Consider the following 19,358-nt stretch of genomic DNA (forward strand, 5'->3'; position numbering starts at 1 on the left):
GGGTGGTGCAGTAGGTAGTGCTGTCGCCTCAGAGCAAGAAGGTTGCTGGTTGGAGCCTCGGCTGGATCAGTTGGCGTTTCTGTGTGGAGTTTGCATGTTCTCCCTGCGTTCGTGTGGGTTTTCTCCGGGTGCTCCGGTTTCCCCCCACAGTCCAAAGACATGCAGTACAGCTGAATTGGGTAAGCTAAATTGTCCGTAGTGTATGTGAGTGTGAAATAAGTGTGTATGTGTTTCACAGTGATGGGTTGCAGCTTTAAGGGCATCCGCTGCATAAAACAAATGCTGGATAAGTTGGCAGTTCATTCCGCGGTGGCGACTCCAGATTAATAAAGTGACTAAGCTGAAAAGAAAATGAATGAATGAATAAAATGAGTTTTTCTTAAAACAAAAAGAATAAACTGCCAATGGTTTAAGCAAAATAAGAAAAAAATTAAACCTTATTGACAAAAAAAGCAAGTCATAAAGGTTTTGAACATAATTCTTATTTATTAATTTTTATCTGTTACAAAAAAATTAAAAATAAGAACCTTTTTTTCCAATACAAATTTGACATTTAAATAAATTTATCATTCAGGAAATTAAATGCATTGAAAGAACCCTAAAATGCCCCTTTCAAACTCCCTGGCATCCAACTCTGCTGCTATATCCTATAATTTATAACTCATTCCTGTGTGACAGGATTTCTGCAAGGTCAAAGGATTAGCTATTATAAGTCACACAGAATAAAATCGTTCCAAAACAAGTATATCTTAATTAGGTCTACAATACCTGGCTCTACGATTGCCATAAGTTTTCCTTAACCCAAGGATATAGTCATTTTCTTTTGAGGACAGTTGTGGCATCAAAAGATATTCATTAAGGAATCCCTCAAGACCGAAAGTCCTTCAAAGTTTGTGCTTTTCGAAACCTTTCTCAAATGTCAAAGATTTATCCTGCCATGTTCACCTGGCACATGATTTATTATAATAAGGGCTTTGCTGAATGGGAAAACATGGAAAAGTGAATACCTTTTTGGTTTAGTGTTTCGATGGCACTTAAAAGAAAGAAAATCTGAACAAGCAATTCTGAGGAAAGACAGACCTCATTTAGTCCATTTGTTTTTATGTGTTTGTTAGTGATAATGTTGGTTTTTATTAAAGTTATTATTTGTAAGCCTTGAAACTCCAGACCTTGATGAAAACAAATTTGTTCCTCTCTTTACAATTTAGATGGTTTGACGAATTGAGAATGTGTTTTGTGTATTTTTATATTGAAGAGTGGCACATATTTTGGATAAATATCTTCAAACCAATTTTGAAAGGTGTAGTCCTCATATACGATCTTTTAAAAGTACAGATATATTAGCTTGTTTTTACCACCAAATATATAATTGGATGTAAGCATGTATTTGCAAAGAACAAATTGTGTATTATCAGGCAGTCCCCCTTTTTTATTTTTTATTATTTTTTTTTTTATTCAGTGGCAGAAGCGGACTTCCATAAATGAAGTGTTTTCATTTGTGCAGTATTGTAATCATTCCTTTGATGCTTTGATTCATATACTTTAAAATTAGGTGATGGCAGTCATTTAATAATATTTGAAATGCTATTCTTCTTTGCAAGATCACACAGTTTCAGGCAAGACTGTGATTTCCTACTTGATCTTTTAACTAGCCAGATTAAAGTCAAGGCCAAACTTGTAAAGCTCAAGGGCAGGCTCTCTTGTCAGGATCCGGTGAGCTCCTCTTTACCACAGAGAAAGCAATTTTACACAGGATAAAGAACTAATCCCAGACAATGCGAGGATTAGTGCAGCAAATGACCTTTATCTCGCCATGGAGCAATGAAAGGCCTGCACAGAAATAGTTCAAGTCTTGATCTCAAACCCACGACTGAACTTATCTTGGAATTAAAATACATTGTACAGTTGGATGTAAATTACTTCAAAGCAGAGCTCAAAATTAGGTTTTGATTTTGTAGCACCGGTGCTCCCATCTTATAAAAAAATCCATATAAAATTTAGGAGCATCACAACCTATGGAAGTTATGTATTTTTATTACAAAGATTTTATACTGTTTTGAGAGCCTGTGTTTTTGGAACATTCAAGGCAGTTCTAGTAATATTCAAATGTAGAGAAATACTAAAAAAAAATCTATGTAAAATGCAAATGTAAAATAACAATGGATAGTCTATTCTGTTGGGATTAGACAGAGAATAATTCATGAGCTACATTGTCAAGAGTTAAGCAGTTAGTGCTTTTTAGGGCTGAATATACATATCCCATCCAACAGGCATACCTTTTTTTTTTTACTGTTAGGTTTGTGAGGTAGGTGATCTGCCAGAATGCTGTAGCATAATAGCTTAGGAATTGATGTCCCTCCCCTGCCATTCAAAGCCATGCCTCTTGAAGGCCCAATCCCAATTCTACCCTTTAGCCCTTCCCTTTACCCCTACACCTCGTTTTGCACATTCACTAGAAGGGGTAGGGGTATCCCAATTCTCTTTAGCATGAAGGTGTAGGGCTAAGGGGAAGGGCTGGATAGCCCATGAAACAGATTTTCCAGGACCACAGTTTTCTGGTTTTCTGCCAGGTTTAAAAAAAAAACTAGTTGTCCATTGTTGTCTAAACAGTCAAGATTTCATATCTGTGTATCTCTAGTTCTGTCAGTCGTCCTGAAACACAAGCAAAAAGTCTTGTATTGCAGAATGCAGTTCTCTTGTAGTGGATTTGGGTGATGTATTGTGGGTGTTGCACATAATTCTCCTCAATCCTGCAGGTTTTGTGCTATGAATCAGGAGATTTCTGCAAACATTTATTCACTATATCTTGAAACAGGAGCCTGCCCTTGAGGTTCACTTGTTTGACATTATTGACTTCAATGGGACAGAAATCATAGAATTGCCTCATTGTGATCATGCGTCAAAAGGACTATTTTAAACATTATTAAATGATTTCCATCTCACTATTTTAAGTTCATGCAATGCAGTAGTTATATAAGTTTTTAGACTAGACCTCTTAAAAATAAAATAACAGCAAAACACCATAAATAATCAAATTTCACTGTCAGATCAGTAAATTAATCATTCAGTCCATTTTCTGTGCTGCATCAGCACATTCATTAAAGTGTAATACATACAAATTGGTTTACATATTAAACTTACTTCTCTCATAAATACACAGAGAATGGTTGGAGCACTGACATTTGAATTCTCTTTTAACGACTCCCCGTGTTTCCAACAGAAAGACATTGGATGTAATGAATGAGTCATGTGGACTTCAGAGCTCCAGTGTAATATCTGAGAGAAGTGGCACTTATCTGTAATATTATTAATATTGCATATTTTGTCTCTTAGACAAGTATGTTGGACCTTTTAAAATTGAGCTGGGGGATGCTGATGTCAATTTACTTGGGTTACAGAAGCTGAACAGATTTCAAAAACCATAAGATCTTTAAAAATTGTAATGTCATTTTTAGGAGTGGGAAACCCTAGAGTCTGTATGATACAATAGTATTGTCATTGTAATGTATTGCAATATTCAGACCGTTATGAATTCAAATTATGTCCTCAAAGAAAAGCTTTGGCAAATTCTGTTTGAACTAAACCGAAACAATTCTATAGTTTATCTCCCTTTAGTTATATTACTGCAGTGAAAAATGGGATCGTCAAGCCACATCGCAATGCTACGAGTGTGATACTGCGTTTATACAACAGTTCCACCGCATAATTGTGTGTATAAAATAAAATATCAAACACAGAGTCTCAAAAACCCTTTTGGATGAGGTACTACTTTCTTCTGCCGTTCATTCATGCAGCAGGTCAGAACAGCAGAAACTGTTGCTACTTCACAAACATCACTTTAGAGCTAGTGTTTGAGTGATTCTCTCGCGAACTGTCTAAAGTGATGAAAAATCAGGTGATTTTGCTGACATTTTAAGATTATAAGGCTGAACGGCAAGAAATTCCATCAATCTACAGAGATTTCCCAGTATTTCTCTGTTGCAATCAGGATTTCACAATATTAACCCAGAAAAAGCCAGAGCAAAGCAAACACTACCAGTTTCTGTGGTATAAGTACAGCAATCCAAAATACAAAAGAGATCGACTCAGAACGTCACTTACCTGATTTATAATGATTTGTTCTGCTGTAGTTTTGATGTATGATTATTTTGCTACGGTATTTAAGGAGAAAAGTCATCTTGACTTTAAGGGGTTTTATATTTGGACTAGAAACAAAACAGAAAAAAAATGTAACAAAAAAGCTACATTTGATTCAAATAAACAATGCAAGCTATTGGATTCAATTAAAGCCATAAGAATCGATGAAAATGCTGTGTATATTAACACAACTAATGTTGTAGTGTTTGTTTATTTAATATTTTTTTTTATTTCTTTCTTTTTTTTTACAAATAGATCCTTTACAAATAGATTAAGATAGAGATCAAAACGTAAGTATAACAGGCTCTTTGTTTGGCAGTGGTGCTATTGATCACCTCGACTACCTTTTTTTTTTTTTTTTTTTTTTTTTTTCTCTGCACATCAGGGCGTCCGCGGGGTCTTAAAGTAAAAGTTGATAAAACAATTATGAGACAATTAAGGCCCTTAATGTATTAAGTCTAAATCGCGTTTTTACGAGGTCTTAAATTTTGTTCAAGCGTCAAAGTGTTTTATTTAATAATAAGTCAATAATTTAATTAATAAATATATTTAATTTCCTCCTAATTTTAACAACTGCATGCTCAATTCACGTGATTCATTTAGGCCAGGGCACTTCCGGCCAAGCTCCTCCGTCTGGGTGATGTCATGTAATTTGTGACAAAGACGGGAAGGTGATGTGAAGCTCTCCACATGTAGCAACCATAAAGCGAAACAGACAGCAAAATGGGGAAAAAGTAAGTTTGCGTGCTCCTGGTTGAAGAAACAGTGGAATAAACAGTGGCTCAAGCGTGATGCTGTATACAACCACATAATTTATTCTTTCAAGCTTAGTTTCTTCCAAGCTTATCTGAGTTCTGTTGCATGGTTGTGCTCCATTAATTTGTTTATTGTCCAACTGTTTATTAACATCTGTTTATTAAGTTAAAGGTTTGATACTGATGAGAACTTGAAGTGGTGATCGAGTCTTTAAATATTCTGAGAAGGTCTTTAAAAAGTCTCAAAAAGGTATTGAAATTACGTTTAGGACCACTGCATATACCCTGTACATTGTGTGTGTTTGTGTGTGTGTGGTAGTCTTCAAATGCTCAAATTTCTGTTCTCCAGAAGAAATTTATGCATGTTTGGAATGTCATGAAGGATGAGTGAGCCTTATACAACATTTGTCTTTTCTGGGTGAGCTATCGCTTCAACGAACTGCATTAACTAGGTCACCTTTCTCTTTTAACAATACCTGTCGCAGACTTTGGCCTACAGGTGTTTACACAAAAACGCAAACATTTAGAGATTGAGCAAGACCTCTTTGCCTCCACCTCAGAGCTGTCAGCTTTCATTCACCGTGTGATCCCGCATCCATATCAGAGATAATAAACTCGAGAGAATCTCCTGTGAAAATAATTTACTGAGCTGATAGTTGTCGAGCACATCCGACTGCTTCTTTTCTGATGTAAGCCCTTCCGCAAATGTTTGAGCAGGAATTACACTGTGGGTTTTATTTTACTTTGTATGTTAGAATGCTGTTTTCTAGTCCTGGGACAATAATGAAATGAATGAGAATATATAAATAGCTCCGGGCTGAATGATTGGGTGTGAAAGCCATGATAAATGACACCATCATTTAAGGGAACAATAGTAATTCCTTGGATGAAAACATTCTTGATCACTCGTCAACTGAAGCACACCTTAGAGATAATTAGTGTTATGTGGCCAGTTATGATGGATGGCGGGAATGCTTTTCTTCATATATTAAAATAATTCTAGAAAACACACTCCACTACGCGGGCATTTCTTTGACCTTCTGCTATTTTTCATAAAGCAGAGAAAACTTTTTCCTTTTTTTTCATAAAATATTGTTTTTGCACTTGAAAACCTACTTTAGATCATCTCCTGCCTCTTTAATATTATGTCCCAAGGATGTAATCTTTTTAATAATCTTTTTAAGTCAAGTCAGTTTATTACTATTATGAGCTGGGGTGTACCAAAGTGCTATACAAGACAAATAATAATAAAAATGAAAATAAACTACATAAAACAACACATAACCAATAGGGATAGAGAGTGCACACCTTAAAGTGCCAACATATAGATATTTACAGGTGTTGTATATACATTTTTGACTCTTCTAAACCATAAAACACCATAAATAGTTGCAGATATTTAGGAAACATGCTAATTGAACATGCTTGTTTATGTGAAAAACAATGCTAAAGATATTTTGCTTTCAAAAATGTGCGTTACGTGCCGGAACGTCTGTCTTTTATTTTGGTCATTTAACCTGCCCAATGCCAGCTTAGCCAATTTTATATTTCAGCTCGCCGGGCTGCCTTGGTGTGATTTTATTCATCCAGTCATGAAGGCTCTCAAAGCAAGTGTCCACAGCTGAAAAGGCGACCTCCAGTGGACAGTAGCAGCCTCCAAAAATATATTCCTTCTATCGCATGATTTTTACTTCTATTGTTGCTTTTATTTAGAACATGATTTAAATTAGCCTTTGTTCGTGTCGTCAATCTGGCAACCTGCTCTTGCGTGTGTTTTGAACTAGGGATGCAACACCTAGTTCCACCACTGGGTGTCAAACTTAGACATAAACAGACATAAAACTTATATTTTACAGCTTTTGGTTAAATGTGCAGTCTAAGTTTTGTTAAATAAATAGAATAACGCAAATATTTTCAGTAAGAAAAAACGAATTACTTTTTATTTTAATGGATGGATGAATATTTATTTATACACTCCTGCAATTCAAAATACAGAGTTTTAAGTTACTGGAGACAGTAAAAAACGTTACTCAATAGCTTTCCATCAATTCACTTTTTACAGTAATGTAAAAATAGTTAATCATGCACTCCTGCAACTTAAAATATATAGTTATACTGTTTTTTTTTTTTATTATTGTTTTTAAAATTTATATATTTTAATTTCTTAAAATATAATTTTTTTTTTTTAAATTATTTATTTGCTAGAGACATGGTTGCAAACTTTACAGTAATTAAACTATTTTTGCGTGAGAAACTAATACTTTTTTGATTAGATAAATATTTAATCATACACCCCAGCAACTTAAAATGCAGAGTATTTTAATTTAAAATGTTTTTGTTTTAAGTTGCTAGAGAAATAGTTTCAAACTTTACTTTTTAGCCCTGCATAAATTGGATTTGGAGTATTTTTTTATTGATTGTAAACGGTCAGAGTAAATAGAATGTGTTTTTTAAAATTGCATTCATTTATTTATTTTAGTTGCTACAGCCAAAATTGCAGACGTTATAGTTCTTCACAGCTTACAGTCATTAAAAACTATTTTTGAGTAAGAAAAACAAAGATTTAGTTTAATAATTAGATTAATATTTATTCATACACCAACTCAGAGTATTTAGAATTTGTTCTTTAAAATTCCTCAATTTGTTTATTTATTTGTTTTATTTAGTTAGTTGGTTAGTTAGTTGAAGTTTTTTAGGTGTTACAGCCATAGTTGCAGACTTTATTTTATAGCTCTCCATAAATGCAGTTTTACACTCATTAAAGCTCCGCTGTATTCACAGGTAAAGCGATGTGCTCTGCATTAGCTGATGATCTTTCATAATACACTAATGAAATGTTACATAAACGCTTAATATAAAGCTTGACAAACTCCCAGCCACGTAATCTTGTTAGGCATCAAAGACATCTTTACATGAGTTAAATAATCTGGCCTTGAGCGAGTGGACGTTGTAAATATCACAGTTTAATTTAATTCTCTTTGTTGTCTTTTTTCATCATTAAATCTGGTCTACTAAATGATCTGTTCATCATTAGTCTTGTTGGTGCATGACAACTGTAAGTAGATTTAAAAACAGTCCTTTTCTATAAAACTGCCTTCATTACACGGTTAAAAAAATCTAGTTTTTGTATTTGATTCATTTTTTCTGTTTATTTACACTTCCTGTATGGTTTGCACAATGGGACTTTGATCCATGCTCTAGATTTTGCTGTTAAATTTAACGGTGTAGTTTAAGAAAGTGACATTTTAGTAGCTATATTATATGAATTGTATAGTAGTTTTATTGTAACAATATATTGTTTATATGGAAAAAATTTAAGTCTGTAAAAAAAAAGGCATTGGCAGTTTTTTATTAATAGATTTGTGTACCATAATTTAAAACTACAACCCAGACGTTATATCCCGGCAAACTATTAATACATATTTATGTAAAAAAAAAAAAAAATCACATGAAAGATTCACAGAAATGGCACAATCAGTGCAACCACTCTTTTCTGAAGCTGATTGTTGTTGAAATGGTTTCTAAAAGCCACCAACCACCACCAACAAAGAGCTCTATAAAATCTAGAGTTCCCATTCATCTTAGTGGCAGATCTGCTCCATTTGTGTGGTCCAGAACAGATCTTACTGTGCAATGCAGCATTTACTTTAAGTGGTGTATGATTTATTTATTTATTTATTTATTTATTTTTATTTATTTATTATTTTTATTTATTTATTTTTTTTAAAGAAAGCTATTTTTAATCATAAATGCATACTATTGTACTATCTGCCTCTCAAATCAATACAAAATCCAATTCAAATCTATTGATGATTTAATAAAAAATGTCAAGCCATAATTTAGCTGATATTATAGCCAAATTAAATCTATTACATATAAACATTACAATATACATTTTAAAAAAATAACTATGCATTCATTCAGCTGAGTACCTTCATTAATCTAGGGTCGCCACAGCGGAATGAACCCCTAACTTATCCAGCACACGTTTTATGCAGTGGACACGCTCTTCCAGCCGCAACCCATAACTGGGAAACATACTCATTCACACACATACACTATGGATAATTTAGCTTACCTAATTCACCCTACACCACGGGTCTTTGGACTTGTGGGGGAAACCGAAGCACCCGGAGGAAACCCACGTGAACTCAGGGAGAACAAGCAAACTCCACACACGAATCAGCAACCTTCTTGCTGTAAGGTGATCGCTCTACTCATTGTGCCACCGTGATGCCCTTTAATAATTATATTTTATTGGATTTTTCAAGAACAATCACAGAGAAACATATATACAGTTGAAGTCAGAATTATAAGCCCCTGTTTGAATATTTTTTTTTTCTTTTTTAAATATTTCCCAAATTATGTTTAACAGAGCAAGGAAATTTTCACAGAATGTCTGATAATATTTTTTTTTTCTTCTGGAGAAAGTATTATTTGTTTTTATTTCGGCTAGAAAAAAAAGCAGATTTTAATTTTTGAACCATTTTAAGGTAAAAATGATTAGCCCCTTTAAGCTATATTTATTTTTATTGTCTTCAGAACAAACCATCGTTATACAATAACTTGCCTAATTACCCTAACCTGCCTAGTTAACCTAATTAACCTAGTTAAGCCTTTAAATGTCACTTTAAGCTGTATCGAAGTGTCTTGAAAAATATCTAGTAAAATATTATTTACTGTAATCTTGGCAAAGATAAAATATATCAGTTATGAGAGATGAATTATTAAAACTTATGTTTAGAAATGTGTTGAAAAAATCTGCTCTCCGTTAAACAGAAATTTGGGGGGGGGTAAACAGGGGGCTAATAATTCTGACTTTAACTGTATCTACACACACATACACAGCACTCGGCACTGTCCCAGACAAATTCCATAAGCAAAACTACAATGACATAGTTTAGCAGTTGACAACAGAAAATCAAATAAATAAAGAAATAAAAATAAATGAAATACGCAAATTAAATCTGAAAAATCCACAGTGGTTGAGTGGCTGGTTTGTCACATATACATTTCAACACAATTATTGTACAATTATTTTATTTATTCCTGAAGTACATTAAAACATTTTTTTTTCATTTTTAAAAAAATATTTTACCATGCTTTACAAAATACTATATATATAGTTTTAATAAATTTTTGTTACACTTTTGTTAAGTGAAAGCATGTTTATACACCAAATAATCTTGCCACGTAGTTAAAACCATATCATTTTGATTACACATTAAAAGACTTGATTGAAGGATCACAGAGCAGCCCCAAAATACCAATTAATTGTCATTTTAAATCCTTATACCTTGCTACTGCCCTTCAAAATATTACGTTTTACTCGTTGGTCAGTGTTGTTTACAAATCAATAACTTTTTGTTTGATCATTTGTTTTATACACTATAATAATTACAGATTAGAGTAAATAGTTTCCTTTTTACATTAATATATTTCTGTACTAAACACACTTTATGTCTGTTAGTAAAAACGTTTTTGGATATTTCATTGAGACATCGATACTGTAGAACAACTATAGATAGATAGATAGATAGATAGATAGATAGATAGATAGATAGATAGATAGATAGATAGATATAAGCAGTTTTGTCTGAGGGAAAAATAAATAAATATAATTTAATTTAAATTAAAAATAAAACCCAGAAACCTGCATAAGAAATGTAAACAAAATAGACACTTTTATTATGCTGTCTGTGCATGCAAAATCACTTATGGAAATTTGACTGAGACATCTATAATATAACCATATATAAGTTATTTAATAAAAAAAAAAGTTTAAATAAGTAATAAAAAATAATAAAAGGTGTGCAACAGAGTTTTTTTCTTAAAACATGATGCAACACCTGAGACCAATTCCAACACTGATCCCATTGATCCATTCATGAGCTGCTGCCTCTCTAATGTGATTTTATACAGCCTAATGAGCCTGAAAATGATAAAAAAGTCATATTTCAATTTTATTGATTTGTCTGTGAAGTTTGGTTATTCCCAAGTCCTTACAGGAAATTGCAGCTCTATCGAAGGTGGTGAGCCAATTGCATTTATTTTCCAACTGTGAAATAACGGCAAAATTTCCACTCATCAGTTCTCATAGCATTAGATTCACTTGAAAATGGCTTTTGGTTTCCTATTTCAGGGTTAGGGGGGTTCAGAGTGTTGATTGTGGTCCTAGAAGACAGTAAGAGAATAAATGGGCTGTCCGTCTGCCAGCGTTTGCCCATATGAGCTAAACCACAATATATCCTTTATGTTTTCAGCAGTTTCATCATGGCATGAATAAGATGAATGGGCGTTGACCGAGGGATGGGTCATGTGGATAAAGCCATGGCAGCAGTAGCACTATCGACTTTGCTTTCCAATCACCAGCCCGAGGCTCATTCGTCACAGTTTCTGATGTGGCGACGAGCAGAACCCCGCCGCCTCTATCATACATCATAACGCTGAGCTTGTTTTTCAAAACTAGAGCTCTAGTGAACGGGAACATTGAGTTGTTTAAGAAATTCCTGCTGTCATTGAGATTCTGAGTTTAAAGCCACATGTTCCACATGGGATGATTTGCATTTAAAGCACTGAACGGCAACACAACAAATGTGTTTTACAAATCAATAATCAGATGCAAAGACTTTTTAATCACATGATGCCTCTATCATTATTATAGACCCTACAGATACAAAAATAAATCTAGTTTGAGTCACTCAAAATGCAATGTTTATTTCAAGGTTACTTGTATTATATATTAAATAAATAAATAATTATCACAGTCTTAGAAATAAATATCACAATCATATGAATAAATGAATGAATGAATGAATGAATGAATGAATGAATGAATGAATGAATGAATGAATGAATGAATAAATAAATAAATATCACAATCTTGGTAATAAATATCACAATCATATAAATAAATAAATAAATAAATATCACAATCATTTAAATAAATAAATAAATAAATAAATAAATAAATAAATAAATATCACAATAATTTAAATGAATAAAAATATCACAATCTTAAAAATAAATATCACAATCATATGAATGAATGAATGAATGAATGAATAAATAAATAAATAAATAAATAAATAAATAAATAAATATCACAATCATTTAAATAAATAAATAAATATCACAATCTTAGAAATAAATATCACAATCATATGAATAAATAAATAAATAAATAAATATCACATTCATATAAATAAATAAATAAATAAATATCACATTCATATAAATAAATATCGCCATCATTTAAATAAATAAATATTGCAATCAAGTAAATAAATAGATAACTGAATATCACAATTATAGAAATAAATAAATAAATATCACTATCATATAAATAATTAAATAAATTAGTAAATAAATCACAATCATAGAAATAAATAAATTAGTAAATATCACAATCATAGAAATAAAAAATATAACAATCATATAAATAAATAATCAAATAAATAAACAAACAAATAAATAAATATCAGTCATAGAAATAATTAAATAACACAATCATGCAAATAAATGCATACCGCAATCATAGAAATAACTAAAATAAATATCACATCAAAAAACAAAAAAATAAACGTATCACAATCATATAAATAAATAAATAAATAAATAAATAAATATCACAATCATATAAATAAATAAATGAATAAATTAGTAAATATAAAAATAAATATCACAATCATAGAACAAAAAAATAATAAAGAAATAAAGAAATATCACAATCATAGATATACATAAATCATAATAATAAATAAATAAAGAAATATCCCAATCAAATAAATAAATATCACAATCAAATAAATAAATAAATAAATAAGTAAAAATTATCAAAATTAACTTAATATAAATCAAAAACCTCTGATTCACCTCAGTCTCAGAGGAGGATTGGGAAATTGCGCCGGTCCAAAGTCCACCATCACAGAATATTATTTCGACCAGTGTTCTGATATTCATCCCATCCCTGGAGTGAGCTATAACAATAAAAGAACAAACATTGTTCTGTTTGCTTCTTTTATGGTGGTGGTGTTGTGTTTTTAGTTGGACTTCTGACGCAGCAGCTTGAAGGTTTTATGACAAATGCTGCAATTTAAGTTCCACAGCATATTTGGAAACAAAAGTATACACAGTGGATTGACAGCCATCTGCTGTTTGCTTCTTTTTATCGTTATTTGCTCTCAGATTTTCCAATGCTCCTTAGTTTCTTTTCCAAGGTCAACATTCCCAGATGCAGTTAGCATCGCACCATTCACTTAGTCTTTGCTTATGACCCAAATGTCCCATGTCACCGCTGGGTTGTAAAACAAATTAAATCCCTGTTCACACTTCTAATCTGCTTACTGCCATAGCAAGAGGCCAATATGGGACTCTTCATAGAAGTTGTGTCTCTGTAAATTTGACATTTGACACAGCTGGTGTTTCAATATTCAGTACACTAGAGAGAAAGAGCACGTGTAGATTGAGAAATTTAATGAAATCAATAAACACTATAGGCTATTTTATTCAACATATGGTAAGATAACATTTTTTTTTCATTATTTCAACAAAATGCACTGACAGGAATGAAAAGTTTTCAACATTGGCATCTGATCAACATATATTTTAAAGTTTTATAACTAATTGGTTATTTGCATGATTATGGGCCCAGATATGTAACAGATATTTAATGTTTCACTATAGTGTTTTTGATGAGAGCGAACAACTGAACAAGTATCGGATTTATTATAACAGCAACAACAATGATAATAATAATATTAACAATAATTATTAAGAATTCCTTACATTTGTAAAGCGCTTTACACATTTTTGGGGAGAATCTCCTCATCCACCACCAGCGTGCAGCATCCAACTGGATGACAGCCAAATTGCACCAGACAGCTGATTGGTAGAGAGGAGAGTGATGATGCCAATTATGATATGGGGATGTTAGGAGGCCGTGATGGACAGAGATTAGTGGGCAAATTTGGCCAGGATGCCAGGGTTAAACCCCCACTTACATTTTTATTGACCACAGAGAGTCAGGACCTCTGTTTAATATCTCATCCGAAAGACTGTACTCACTGAGCAGTATAGAGTCCCTTTCACTGTACTGGAGCCTTAGAACCCACTAACACCACTTCCGGCAGCAACCTAGTCTTCCCATGTGGTCTCCCATCCAGGTACAGCCCTGCTTGGCTTCAGTGGGCGACCATGTGAGAGTTGCAGAGAGCTGCAATTTCAAATTCACCTGTAATTTGTGTGGGACATGCAGTTTTCATTCATTCATTTTTTTTTTTTTTTGGCTTAATCCCTTTATTAATCTGGGGTCGCCACAGCAGAATGAACCGCCAGCTTATCCAGCATATGTTTAATGCAACAAATGCCCTTCCAGCTGCAACCCATCACTGGGAAACATCCACACACATACACTACGGACAATTTAGATTATTTAATTCACCTACACCACATGTCTTTGGACTGTGGGGGAAACTGGAGCACCCGGAGGAATCCCACGCGAGCATGCGGAGAACATGCAAACTCCACACAGAAATGCCAACTTAGCCAGCTGAGGCTCAAACTAGCGACCTTTTTGCTGTGAGATGATTATGCTACCCACTGTGCCAACTTGATGCCCCGTGATAATGCAGTATTTTGTGTTAAATTCAGATTGCAGTACAATTTCTGTTTATGCAGACATTGAAGCTCTGTTCATTATTAATAATAAATATCAGCAACACTAACATTAAACCCCTATTAAAATGGTAAAAATTATCAAAAGCCCCATTATGGTTTTTTAAATATGACCTTCCATGCGGTGTGTAACACAGCACTAAGTGAATGAAAACATCCAGCTGAGGTTTAAATCTGAAAAATGTACTGTCTTTAAAACTACAGTATGAATGAAAGATGAAAGAGTCGACTCCCAGTTGAATGAATGATTCGTTTTGTGTTGTGTCTTTTGTCTGTTTGTATTGACATTGTTATGAGTCATCGCCAAATATGAAGTGCTGGATCCGGGAAAACGTGAACGCGCCCTTCCCTTCAAACCAGAGATGGGAATAAAGCGTTAGTTCATTTTCACGACAATGAAACAATTGCTCCTCTCATTTTTCTGATGATCGATACAATAACCTACACTGCAACGTTACACTCGCCAGCCATTTGCTATTAAAGGAAGGATTAGCAAAGACTGCATTGCTTTAATATACTTCTGCATTGGGCTCCCACATACTTTAGCTACTTCATAATCATGGTGGGTGTTTTCTCGCACTGAACCCAATTGACCGATCACAACTGAATTAGACATCGGACCAATCAGTGCAGATAAGCGCAATACAAAGGAGGTATGCAAATCATATGGGAGTCATTTGTATAATTAGGTAAAAATAAATGCATATTATAAGACATTGAAAATGTTTTTTGAACTTGCATGCATATCAGCCAAAACCAAAATATGACCTTTTATAATGCATAATAGGGGCTCTTCAACAATAGGTAATGATTGTAAAATCAAATGTTTTCAACTGGACAAAGAGAAGTAAAAATTATAAACATGCACTGTAAAGAGTGCTTAGTTGACTTTACCTAAAAAAGTAAGTAAACCCCATTGGTTTTAAAGCGATTAGTTGACTTTTACTTATAAATCCATTTCTTTAAAATTATTAAGTAAATAAACTGAAAGTTAAATTAAGTTCCAAGTTACAACAGGTTTACTCATTTTAAGTAAATTAAGCAAAACTGTCGTTTTTTTTTTTTTAAGAAAAAGGGTTTACCCACTTTAAGTTCAGTAACTAGTCACTTTTTATAATGTGACAAAAGCAAACAGTTATGTTTTCAGAGCTGTATGTATAGGCTACAGAGATTGTCCAGAACATATAACAGAAAGCAAAACAGTGAATACATCACTTCAACAGAGTATAGTTAACTGACAACATATCTGAATTATTAAAGTTTTTGTCAGTTTAAATTATGAAACGCACACCTGCCAACAAAGCTATTTTTATCCACGCACTTAGAACTTAACAACAAACTCCCATTTTTACTAGATAATTTATTAATTCTAATAATTTATTGATTTCCAGAGAGAGATGAAATCTACATTCTTGTTAGTGAAATAAAGATTATACATTATATGCTAATACACTGTAAAAAATGAACAATTTTCCTTATTTTGTGGTTCATTGGTATTATGCTTTTTGCATTATGGGACCTTGATCTTTCCTGCAACAACTTTTGATGTTAAAAAGTTTGAAAATGGTACTTTTTAACATACATTTTTGATGTAGTTTGCACTCTGCTCTTGGAATACGAAGGTTTTTCTGTTTGATTGCTAATACAGCGGTTCCCAAACTTGTCAGCTCGTGACTCCATATTCAGTTGTGGTCTTAATGTATGCGAGTCGAGTGCCGTAAAGATATCAGTTTAACCTTGTACCAAAAAACTAACCTGCTGCATCTGACGCTATTGTAGGTCTTTAATATAACATAATCGGACCAATGGTCGCAATCAAATGGACATAAATAATTTTATTCACATGTTGTTGTTTTTTAAAATGTATTTTTTTATTTAAGTATTAACAATGTTTTCTTCTGTAGGTTATGGATAAAATATGGTAATTCTAATAGTTTAATAAAATGAATTAGATTTTTGGAAATCTGTTCAGATGCAAAAAGTGTCATCTGAATTTCTTAAATTTCTAGTTTTTATTTTATTTATTTATTATAGAAAAGTTTATTGCCTTTAAATCATAGGTCTCAAACTCTACTCCTGGAGGGCCGCAGCTCTGCACAGTTTTGTTCAACTCTAATCAAACACAACTGATGCTACTAATCAAGGTGTTCAAGACTACTAGAGACTATTAAGCAGGTGTGAGTTGAAGCTGGCTGGAGCTAAATTATGCAGAGCTGCGGCCCTCCAGAAATTGAGTTTGAGACCACTGCTTTAAAACAAAATAACTCAACACAAGAAAATGGGATGCGAAAAATGCTAATTTTAGACAACACATTTAAAGGGGTGGTCCAGAGTGTATTTTTAAGACTTGATTGTGTTTATAAGATGCAAAGCAATGTGTGCTCATGCTTCATTTGCTTATTTTTTCATATAGCTATATTGTTAGCTCATCAGCAGTATATAATTAAAGTGACTATCATATTTCCTAGTTCCTACGAAAGCCCCCTCTAGAGGCTCTGATTGGTCAGCTAACATAATGTGCTGTGATTAGCGGATCGGCTACACGTCATGCTGTGCCTCAGCTGTGTGCAGGGGCGTAGCAACCGGGGGGGACGGGGGGGATACGTCCCCCGCACTTTTAGAGACTGACCATTTAGAAACAGGTGATTAAGAATGTAAACCTTTGGATTTCATACAGCTGTCCCCCCTACTTGGTGTTTACAGGGGTTTGACGGATAAAAATGAGTTTGTAGCTAAAATGAGAAATGCTGTTTGGCACTGCTAACTTTGTTTACATCCTTGCTACAACATACGATTAACGCTAGAAACTATGCATATAACAATTTTTTGCAAATAAAAATACTTACAGGTTGTGGCTCACAATCCACAGCTTCGTCTATTATGGTTGAAGCTGCTCCTTCTTTGAGGAGTTTTTGCAGAAACTAGAACTGAACTGAGAGAGATTCTGAAAGCTGTCCTTTGTCAAATGGTAGAGCTGTATATATATATTTTTTATAATTCTCTGGAGCATAATTAAAATTAAACTGTAAGTACTTTTCTCTTTGTGTCATGTTCTTAGGACACCCAAATACAGAAACAGAAAAAGCTCTGTGGCATTTTAGCCTTTTCTGCTATAACATTACAGCACCTCTAGCCACGCCTCTTTGCTGCGCATGGTTTATGCGTATGGTGATTGCATGTAACCTGAAGTGTTTGTGATCTCATTAACCTGGTTGTATTTTTTTTTTTTTTTGTAGTCCCCAAACTTTGTTCACGGTAGGCTTTGCTAAGATAACTTTGAAAAAGCCAATGTCTCTTTGCATTAAATTTAAGCGTATTACATTCAGAGATGTTGTCTGTTCACACACCTAAATTACACATCAACTAAAGTTTAAAATATGATATATCATAGTGGACCACCCCTTTCAGATGCACTCTTCATTTTAATTTGTTTTCTAATTTGAATTGTACATCACATAATGAACCATGTAAGAATAAACCCGTATGATCATTTTAATTTATATTTATTGCAGACTTATGCTAAAACAAGAAACTAAACCAGTAGTTTTGTATAAGGTAATAACCTTAAGAAACTTTCAAATGAATGTTTAATTACCATACATTTAGTTATTTGGTAGCCGACAGTATAATTAGCAGAATAATATACATCCAGTGACTCATTATTACAAAATAAACCCATTGTGATGATGACCCAGACACAAAGCAGATAACGACCAATATCCCTTTCATGTTACACAATTACACATACAATGGCATACTCGCCTGTAGCTAAATACTAATTAGTAATTATTTTTACTCTGTGTGTTTTGCTAGTTATTTTAATAACTGTTGCTCTTATACTTTGAAACAAGTGCATTGATTGGGATACACAGACTCCATATTCTCCCTAAAGTCATCTTTGTACTTCTAATTAAACCATACGGAAATGTAAACATATTCTGCTATTTCCCTCTGAGGCGTAAACACAGACAGGACTGTGGTTTAAATTCAGAATAAATCACAGTTTTTGCTCCATGCGAGGATGCAACTGTTGTGAATTTAGTCTTCGAGATGTTTCTTTCATCTGTGACAGTGTAAGGTTACAGTGGGCTGTTTTGGGGGTTTTAATGTTCTTGGTGCCGTATTGTGGTGTTCTGAAATATACAGACCTTTTCTTGCTCAGAGATGCTCATTATAATCTGTTCATTAAAGAGTGTTGCGTTTCTAGCAGGTGGTTTTGAGTTTCCTTAGTTACCTTTTGTGAAAGGGGAGATTTGATGGTGGCTTTTTAGAGGTAAGAACTGCTGCATTCAGAAATCAAGGCCCAGACCTGCTGTTCTTCACTATATGTTGCTTGTAGTGATGCTTTCGATTAAGGTGCTGCTCCAAAGTGAGACTTGTTTTTTCCATCAACACCTGCTTGTAAAAGCACGTAAAACATGGTGACAATTATCCAGTTGCAGAGCTTACACTAATCCTGTCTGCCATGGCAAATCTCTGGTGTGTGTTGCATGGCGGTGTCAAATTAACAACAGGTTGAACCGAACTAATCAGTGTCTTGAAGATTTTTAAAAACGTAAAAGTCTTCTGTTTTGACATAATCTTTCTATTTACTGTTGCTCTGGTCATTTATCTGTCACTCTGTCTGCTCTTCTTCCATCTGTTTATCCATCTATCCATCCACTTGTGTGCTTCCATCTATCCATCCATCCATCATCTTTCCATTCACTTGCCCATCTGTCTGTCCATCCATTATCTGTCTATTCGTAGTCTGTCCATCCACACTTCCATCCATCCATCATCTGTTTTTCA

Source organism: Danio aesculapii, chromosome 6 (assembly GCF_903798145.1).
Source record: "Danio aesculapii chromosome 6, fDanAes4.1, whole genome shotgun sequence".
Lineage (NCBI taxonomy): Eukaryota > Metazoa > Chordata > Actinopteri > Cypriniformes > Danionidae > Danio > Danio aesculapii.